Consider the following 10,663-nt stretch of genomic DNA (forward strand, 5'->3'; position numbering starts at 1 on the left):
CTAGTCGGGTGGGCGGGTGCAAGCAGCGTTCGGTTGAAGAGCATGCATTTAGTTTTACTAGTGTTTAAGAGCAGTTGGAGGCTACGGAAGGAGTGTTGTATGGAATTGAAGCTCGTTTGGAGGTTTGTTAACATAGTGTCCAATGAAGGGCCAGATGTATACAAAATGGTGTCGTCCGCATAGAAGTGGAGCCGAGCGTCACCAGCAGCAAGAGCGACATCATTGATATACACAGAGAATAGAGTCGGCCCGAGAATTGAACCCTGTGGCACGCCCATAGAGACGGCCAGAGGTCCAGACAACAGGCCCTCCGATTTGACACATTGAACTCTATCTGAGAAGTAGTTGGTGAACCAGGCGAGGCAGTCATTAGAGAAACCAAGGCTATTTAGTCTGCCAATAAGAATGCGGTGGTTGACAGAGTCGAAAGCCTTGGCCAGGTCGATGAAGACGGCTGCGCAGTACTGTCTTTTATCGATCGCGTTTATAATATCGTTTAGGACCTTGAGCGTGGCTGAGGTGCACCCATGACCAGCTCGAAACCGGATTGCATAGCGGAGAAGGTACGGTGGGATTCGAAATGGTCGGTGATCTGTTTTTTAACTTGGCTTTCAAATACTTTCGAAAGGCAGGGCAGGATGGATATAGGTCTATAACAGTTAGGATCTAGAGTGTCACCCCCTTTGAAGAGGGGGATGACCGCGGCAGCTTTCCTATCTCTGGGGATCTCAGACGTTATGAAAGAGAGGTTGAACAGGCTAGTAATAGGGGTTGCGACAATTTCGGCGGCTAATTTTAGAAAGAAAGGGTCCAGATTGTCTAGCCCAGCTGATTTCTAGGGGTCCAGATTTTTTAGCTCTTTCAGAACATCAGCTGTCTGAATTTGTATGAAGGAGAAGCGGGGGGGGGCATGGGCAAGTTGCAGCAGAGGGTGAAGAGCTGGTGGCCGGGGTAGTGGTAGCCAGGTGGAAAGCATGGCCAGTCGTAGCAAAATGCTTGTTGAAATTCTCGATTATTGTAGATTTATCGGTGGTGACAGTGTTTTTTAGCCTCAGTGCAGTGGGCAGTTGGGAGGAGGTGCTCTTATTTTCCATGGACTTTACAGTGTCCCAAAACTTTTTGGAGTTAGTGCTACAGGATGCAAATTTCTGTTTGAAAAAGCTAGCCTTTGCTTTCCTAACTGATTGTGTATATTGGTTCCTGACTTCCCTAAAAAGTTGCATATCCCGGGGGCAGTTCGATGCTAATGCAGTACGCCACAGGATGTTTTTGTGCTGGTCAAGGGCAGTCAAGTCTGAGAAGAACCAGGGGCTATATCTGTTCTTAGTTCTGAATTTTTTTAATGGGGCATGCTTATTTAAGATTGAGAGGAAAGCACTTTTAAAGACCAACCAGGCATCCTCTACTGACGGAATGAGGTCAATATCCATCCAGGATACCCGGGCCAGGTCAATTAGAAACGCCTGCTCGCTATATTGTTTTAGGGAGCGTTTGACAGTGATGAGGGGTGGTCGTTTGATCGCGGACCCATTACGGACGCAGGCAATAAGGCAGTGATCGCTGAGATCCTGGTTGAAGACAGCGGAGGTGTATTTAGAGGGTACATTTGTCAGGATGATATCTATGAGGGTGCCCATGTTTACAGATTTAGGGTTGTACCTGGTAGGTTCGTTGATAATTTGTGTGAGATTGAGGGCATCTAGTTTAGATTGTAGGTTGGCCGGGGTGTTAAGCATATCCCAGTTTAGGTCACCAAGCAGTACGAACTCTGAGGATAGATGGGGGGCATTCAGTTCACATATGGTGTCCAGGGCACAGCTCGGGGCTGAGGGGGCTCTGTAGCAAGCGGCAACAGTGAGAGACTTATTTCTGGAAAGGTGGAATTTTAGCAGTAGAAGCTCAAACTGTTTGGGCACAGACCTGGATAGTACGATAGAGCTCTGCAGGCTATCTCTACAGTAGATTGCAACCCCACCCCCTTTGGCAGTTCTATCGAGACGGAAAATGTTGTAGTTTTGGTGGCCTTCCTAAGCCTAAGCAAATATAACAGACCAAGCTCTGTTATATTTGTGTCCTAGTTATCAGCTTTCACCTATGAGGCACTTCCTCACTGCAGAATGTCAACTCTGTGTAACCTCTGCTGCAGAGGATAAGTTCATTAGAGTTAACTGCGCCTCAGATTGCAGCCCAAATAAATGCTTCACAGAGTTCAATTAACAGACACATCTCAACATCAACTGTTCAGAGGAGACTGCCTGAATCAGGCCTTCATGGTCAAATTACTGCAAAGAAACCACTACTAAAGGACACCAATAATAAGAAGAGACTTGCTTGGGCCAAGAAACACGAGCAATGGACATTAGACCGGTAGAAATCTGTCCTTTGGTCTGATGAGTCCAAATTTGTGAGACGCAGAGTAGGTGAACGGATGATCTCTGCATGTGTGGTTCCCACCGTGAAGCATGGAGGAGGAGGTGTAATGGTGTGGGGGTGCTTTACTGGTGACACTGTCTGTGATTTATTTAGAATTCAAGGTACACTTAACCAGCATGGCTACCACAGCACTCTGCAGCGATACACCATCCTATCTGGTTTGCGCTTAGTGGGACTATAATTTGTTTTTCAACAGGACAATGACCCAAAACACACCTCCAGGCTGTGTAAGGGCTATTTGACCAAGAAGGAGAGTGATGGAGTGCTGCATCAGATGACCTGGTTTCCACAATCACCCGACCTCAACCCAATTGAGATGGTTTGGGATGAGTTGGACCTCAGAGTGAAGGAAAAGCAGCCAACGAGTGCTCAGCATATGTGGAAACTCCTTCAAGACTGTTGGAAAGCATTCCTCAAGAAGCTGGTTGAGAGAATGCCAAGAGTGTGCAAAGCTGTCATCAAGGCAAAGGGTGGCTACTTTGAAGAATCTAAAATCTAAAATATATTTTTTATTTGTTGAACACTTTTTGGTTACTACATGTTTCCATACGTGTTATTTAATAGTTTTGATGTCTTCACTATTATTCTACAATGTAGAAAATAGTAAAAATTAAGAAAAACCCTTGAATGAGTAGGTGTGTCCAAACGTTTGACTGGTAGTATATACAGTGGGGAGAACAAGTATTTGATACACTGCCGATTTTGCAGGTTTTCCTACTTACATAAGTATTTGAAACATCAGAAAAGCAGAACCTAATATTTGGTACAGAAACCTTTGTTTGCAATTACAGAGATCATATGTTTCCTGTAGGTCTTGACCAGGTTTGCACACACTGCAGCAGGGATTTTGGCCTACTCCTCCATACCTTCTCCAGATCCTTCAGGTTTCGGGGCTGTCGCTGGGCAATACGGACTTTCAGCTCCCTCCAAAGATGTTCTATTGGGTTCAGGTCTGGAGACTGGCTGGGCCACTCCAGGACCTTGCGATGCTTCTTACGGAGCCACTCCTTAGTTGCCCTGGCTGTGTGTTTCGGGTCGTTGTCATGCTGGAAGACCCAGCCACGACCCATCTTCAATGCTCTTACTGAGGGAAGGAGGTTGTTGGCCAAGATCTCGCAATACATGGCCCCATCCATCCTCCCCTCAATACGGTTTCCACCTCCATGCTTCATGGTTGGGATGGTGTTCTTGGGGTTGTACTCATCCTTCTTCTTCCTCCAAACACGGCGAGTGGAGTTTAGACCAAAAAACTCTATTTTTGTCTCATCAGACCACATGACCTTCTTCCATTCCTCCTCTGGATCATCCAGATGGTCATTGGCAAACTTCAGACGGGCCTGGACATGCGCTGGCTTGTGCAGGGGGACCTTGCGTGCGCTGCAGGATTTTAATCCATGACGGCGTAGTGTGTTACTAATGGTTTTCTTTGAGACTGTGGTCCCAGCTCTCTTCAGGTCATTGACCAGGTCCTGCCGTGTAGTTCTGGGCTGATCCCTCACCTTCCTCATGATCATTGATGCCCCACGAGGTGAGATCTTGCATGGAGCCCCAGACCGAGGGTGATTGACCGTCATCTTGAACTTCTTCCATTTTCTAATAATTGCGCCAACAGTTGTTGCCTTCTCACCAAGCTGCTTGCCTATTGTCCTGTAGCCCATCCCAGCCTTGTGCAGGTCTACAATTTTATCCCTGATGTCCTTACACAGCTCTCTGGTCTTGGCCATTGTGGAGAGGTTGGAGTCTGTTTGATTGAGTGTGTGGACAGGTGTCTTTTATACAGGTAACGAGTTCAAACAGGTGCAGTTAATACAGGTAATGAGTGGAGAACAGGAGGGCTTCTTAAAGAAAAAAACGAACAGGTCTGTGAGAGCCGGAATTCTTACTGGTTGGTAGGTGATCAAATACTTATGTCATGCAATAAAATGCAAATTAATTACTTAAAAATCATACAATGTGATTTTCTGGATTTATGTTTTAGTCTCTCACAGTTGAAGTGTACCTATGATAAAAATTACAGACCTCTACATGCTTTGTAAGTAGGAAAACCTGCAAAATCGGCAGTGTATCAAATACTTGTTCTCCCCACTGTATATACTTTTTAGGAACTCAACTTACTGTTGAGATTTAAAATAATAGAATATACAAGGTGCAAGTTCGAAATGTAGTTGTGCATCAGCAGTTTTTTTCTTGTTGTGTCAGTCACTGACAGTCACTCAATTAGCCCATGTCAGCTAACCTTTTTTAGATTGGTAAATTAGTTTAGTGGCCAGCTATCTAAACTTGTAGTAATCATGGGGCCCCCATTGATTTTGTTTGTCACTCTCACTGAGATATCATATTATAAACTGTATATTTTTCTCTCCGCCCCCTGGCAAAATGAGTAGTATTGCATGAAATGAGTTAGAAAATTGCTAAATCTTTTCTCCGCCCCTTGGCAAAATGTGTAGAATTGCAGCAAACTTGCTTTAAAACTGCAACATTTTCTCTACGTCCCATGGCAAAATGTGTGGAATTGCAGGAAATTAACTCTAAAACTGAATTTATTTCTAAGTGTATTATCCTGAAATTATGTTGGATATAAGAACAACTATATCAGTCATTTCTACTGAAAATGTATTTTACAGTAAAATGTAATACATCTCTCGCTTTCTTACTCTTCCACATCCTGCACATCTCTCTGTATTTATACACCCCAGCTATCTCTCTCTCTCTCCCTCACACACTCTCTATCTCAGTCTTGTTCTTGCCTGCACTAAGAATACATCTGATGAAAAGTCAGCTTTCATATATGTTCCCTGTCAACTAAGATTGAACAAACATAATTACTGGGATATCTACAATTTTGTTTGGAATCTTTAGGGGTCATAACTTAAATAGAGTTATGGCAGTTAGAAATATACGTGTGCTTTTTTTATTCTTTGAGGCTGCAAAAAACATATTACTCTTTCTAATTTCTTTGATCTGTTGGCCTATACTTCTTTGAAGTTTTTAGTCGTGATACATTTAGACATACAAGCATGGATGTTGTAATGTTTTATTTAGAAAATGTTTCAAGATGTTTTGGGGAAGTAAATTGTATTTTTGTTGTCTCTCTTTAACATGCTAACTAACTCTGTTTCAGAAAATCAAAGTAGACTTTTTGTAAATTACTTATGCACTGCATTGAGTTTATCCTTGTTACAGTTCTAAGCAGCCAATGAATACCCAGTTTCCAGGTGGAGGGTGGACCTTGTCCAACTATATGAAAGAGAGACATGGACACAGACAAATGGATGTTATCTCAATAAGACTAATCTGGATACATTAATGGCAGACATGTAGGCAAGACAAAACAAATGTCTGTAAAATATCAATAAAGTGAATTTGATGTAGTTGAAGGAGGAAGTGAGAAATGTCCACTGAGAGAGGTGTGTGTGAGTGAAGATGACCAGACAGTCTGAGCTGATGGGTTCTGCCATCATCTCCTCACTGTCATCCATCTATAGCTGCAGCCTGTCACAATCATCCAGGGACACACACTCAGTGGAGAGACATTTGGCTCATATGTGAATCCTTTACTTACATTTTACATTTACATTTTAGTCATTTAGCAGGCGCTCTTATCCAGAGTGACTTACAGTTAGTGAGTGCATACATTTTTCATACTTCCCACTATCTCCTTGTGGGAATCTTTCAAAAATGTAAGAACTGTATACTTATTGTTTTAAATGTGACCCAATAGGCAATAGGGATATTTAGAACAGTGTTAAGTATGTGTATCATCATTGGTAAAATAAAGGACCAAAAAAATGCACATGCGCCGAATACAACAGGTGTAGACCTTACAGTGAAATGCTTACTTACAAACCCTTAACCAACAATGCAGTTTAAAGAAAAATAAGTGTTAAGTAAGAAATAGATGAGTAAAATATAAAATATAAAAATATAAAAAATACAAAAAAATAACAAATAATTAAAGAGCAGCAGTAAAATAACAGTAGCAAGGCTATATACAGGGGGTACCGGTACAGAATCAATTTGCGGGGGCACCGGCTATTAGAGGTAGTTGAGTTAATATGTACATATAGGTGGAGTTAAAGTCACTCAAACTGTCAAAACTAACCAAAAACTTTACACAACGTTAGACACGGACACGAATGATCTGCTTGGCGTGTTAACACACTGGTGGTTTGTTGTAACCGAGTATTGGTGCTAAACCGTGTTATTGGAGGCTGGCATGCTAGTTGGCTTTGGCGTCATAGGATTCGGTGTACCAAGTTAGCTAACTGAATAAACTAAGTTAGAGTCTATTCCTAGAAACATTGAACCGCTGTAGTTTACAACAATTATAATTTCTAAAGTGGAAGTTGGGAGAGTTATATTTGAGTGTTTCAGTGAAACATAAGTGAGGGAGGCCCCGCTCTCTCGCTTTCCCAGATGTTTAGTTCATTTAATTCCGATCTCCTTTGCATTATTGTAGCCTTTCTCTGTAGCCTGTCAACTATGTGTCTGTCTATCCCTGTTCTCTCCTCTCTGCACAGGCCATACAAACGCTTCACACCACGTGGCTGTTGCCACTCTAATCTGGTGGTCCCTGCGCGCACGACCCACGTGGAGTTCCAGGTCTCTGGCAGCCTCTGGAACTGCCGTTCTGCAGCCAACAAGGCAGAGTTCATCTCAGCCTATGCTACCCTCCAGTCCCTCGACTTCTTGGCACTGACGGAAACATGGATTACCACAGAAAACACTGCTACTCCTACTGCTCTTTCCTCGTCTAACCATGTGTTCTCGCATACCCCGAGAGTATCTGGTCGGCGCGGCGGTGGCACAGGAATCCTCATCTTTCCCAAGTGGACATTCTCTCTTTTTCCCCTGACCCATCTGTCTGTCTCCTCTTTTGAATTCCATGCTGTCACAGTCACTAGCCCATTTAAGCTTAACATCCTTGTCATTTATCGCCCTCCAGGTTCCCTTGGAGAGTTCATCAATGAGCTTGACGCCTTGATAAGTTCCTTTCCTGAGGATGGCTCACCCCTCACAGTTCTGGGTGACTTTAACCTCCCTACCTCTGCCTTTGACTCATTTCTCTCTGCCTCCTTCTTTCCACTCCTTTCCTCTTTTGACCTCACCCTCTCACCGTCCCCCCCCCCTACTCACAAGGCAGGCAATACGCTTGACCTCATCTTTACTAGATGCTGTTCTTCTACTAATCTCATTGCAACTCCCCTCCAAGTCTCTGCCCCTACTCAGATGGTAATGTGCCGTCGCAACCTTCGCTCTCTCTCTCCCGCTACTCTCTCCTCTTCCATCCTATCATCTCTTCCCTCTGCTAAATCCTTCTCCCTCCGATCACCTGATTCTGCCTCCTCAACCCTCCTCTCCTCCCTTTCTGCATCTTTTGACTATCTATGTCCCCTATCCTCCCGGCCGGCTCGGTCCTCCCCTCCGTGGCTTGACGACTCATTGCGAGCTCACCGAAGAGGGCTCCGGGCAGCCGAGCGGAAATTGAGGAAAACTAGACTCCCTGCGGACCTGTCATCTTTTCACTCCCTCCTCTCTACATTCTCTTCCTCTGTTTCCGCTGCTAAAGCCACTTTCTACCACTCTAAATGTCAAGCCTCTGCCTCTAACCCTAGGAAGCTCTTTGCCACCTTCTCCTCCCTGCTGAATCCTCCTCCTCCTCCCCCTCCTTCCTCCCTCTCTGTGGATGACTTTGTCAACCATTTTGAAAAGAAGGTTGACGACATCCGATCCTCATTTATTAAGTCAAATGACACCGCTGGTCCTGCTCACACTGCCCTACCCTATGCTTTGACTTCTTTCTCCCCTCTCTCTCCAGATGAAATCTTGCGACTTGTGACGGCCGGCCGCCCAACAACCTGCCCGCTTGACCCTATCCCCTCCTCTCTTCTCCAGACCATTTCCGGAGACCTTCTCCCTTACCTCACCTCGCTCATCAACTCATCCTTGACCGCTGGCCATGTCCCTTCCGTCTTCAAGAGAGCGAGAGTTGCACCCCTCCTCAAAAAACCTACACTCGATCCCTCCGATGTCAACAACTACAGACCAGTATCCCTTCTTTCTTTTCTCTCCAAAACTCTTGAGCATGCCGTCTCTAGCCAACTCTCTTGCTATCTCTCTCAGAATGACCTTCTTGATCCAAACCAGTCAGGTTTCAAGACTGGTCATGCAACTGAGACTGCTCTTCTCTGTGTCACCGAGGCTCTCCGCACTGCTAAAGCTAACCCTCTCTCCTCTGTGTGGGCGAGCAGTTTGCTAAAGTCAACGTTGTGAACCAAGTGCCTTATTTTGGCGGTGGGGTTATGGTATGGGCAGGCATAAACTACGGACAACGAACCCAATTGCGTTGTATCGATGGCAATTTGAATGCACAGAGATACCGTGACTAGATCCTGAGGCCCATTGTGAGGCCTATTTTTTTAAGGTATCTGTGATCAACAGATGCATACAGTGCATTCGGAAAGTATTAAGACCCCTTGACTTTTTCCACATTTTGTTACATTACAGCCTTATTCTACAATGTATTAAAAAACAAATCTCTCTCATCAATCTACACACAATACCCCATAATGACAAAGCAAAAACAGGTTTTTAGACATTTTCGCAAAGTTATAAAAAAAAAACAGTGGACTGGGATTTCTGCCCATTCTTCAAGGCAAAACTGCTTCAGCTCCTTCAAGTTGGATGGGTTACACTGGTGTACAGCAATTGGATTGAGGTCTGTGCTTTGACTAGGCCATTCCAATACATTTAAATGTTTCCCCTTAAACCACTGGAGTGTTGTTTTAGCAGTATGCTTAGGGTCATTGTCCTGTTGGAAGGTGAACCTACGTCCCAGTCTCAAATCTCTGGAAGACTAAAACAGGTTCCTTCAACAATTTCCCTGTATTTAGCGCCATCCATCATTCCTTCAATTCAGTCCCTGCCGATGAAAAACATCCCCACAGGGATGGTGTGCTCGGGGTGATGAGAGGTGTTGGGTTTGCCTTGATGGCCAAAAAGCTCAATTTTAGTCTCATCTGACCAGAGTACCTTCTTCCATATGTTTGGGAAGTCTCCCACATGCCTATTGGCGAACACCAAACGTTTCTGCTTATTATTTTCATTAAGCAATGGCTTTTTTCTGACCACTCTTCCATAAAGCCCAGCTCTGTGGAGTGTACGGCTTAAAGTGGTCCTATGGACAGATACTCCAATCTCTGCTGTGGAGCATTGCAGCTCCTTCAGGGTTTATTTATTTTATTTTATTTATTTCACCTTTATTTAACCAGGTAAGCCAGTTGAGAACAAGTTCTCATTTACAACGGCGACCTGGCCAAGATAAAGCAAAGCAGTGCGCTAAAAACAACAACACAGAGTAACATATGGGGTAAAACAAAACATAAAGTCAAAAATACAACAGCAAATATAAAATATGTATACAGTGTGTGCAAATGTAGCAAGTTATGGAGGTAAGGCAATAAATAGGCCATAGTGCAAAATAATTACAATTAGTATTAACACTGGAATGATAGATGTGCAAGAGATGATGTTCAAATAGAGATATTGGGGTATAAATGAGCAAAATAAATAACAATATGGGGATGAGGTAGTTGGGTGGGCTAATTTCAGATGGGCTGTGTACAGGTGCAGTGATCGGTAAGGTGCTCTGACAACTCATGCTTAAAGTTAGTGAGGGAGATAAGAGTCTCCAGCTTCAGATATTTTTGCAGTTCGTTCCAGTCATTGGCAGCAGAGAACTGGAAGGAATGGCGGTCAAAGGAGGTGTTGGCTTTGGGGATGACCAGTGAGATATACCTGCTGGAGCGCATACTACGGGTGGGTGTTGCTATGGTGACCAATGAGCTAAGATAAGGTGGGGATTTGCCTAGCAGTGATTTATAGATGGCCTGGAGCCAGTGGGTTTGGCGACGAATATGTAGTGAGGACCAGCCAACAAGAGCGTACAGGTCACAGTGGTGGATAGTATATGGGGCTTTGGTGACAAAACGGATGGCACTGTGATAGACTACATCCAATTTGCTGAATAGAGTGCTGGAAGGAGAGTTTACAGTCTAACCAGACACCTAGGTATTTGTAGTTGTCCACATACTCTAGGTCAGACCCGTCGAGAGTAGTGATTCTAGTCGGGTGGGCGGGTGCAAGCAGCGTTCGATTGAAGAGCATGCATTTAGTTTTACTTGTGTTTAAGAGCAGTTGGAGGCTACGGAAGGAGTGTTGTATGGCATTG

Source organism: Coregonus clupeaformis, chromosome 29 (genome assembly GCF_020615455.1).
Source record: "Coregonus clupeaformis isolate EN_2021a chromosome 29, ASM2061545v1, whole genome shotgun sequence".
Lineage (NCBI taxonomy): Eukaryota > Metazoa > Chordata > Actinopteri > Salmoniformes > Salmonidae > Coregonus > Coregonus clupeaformis.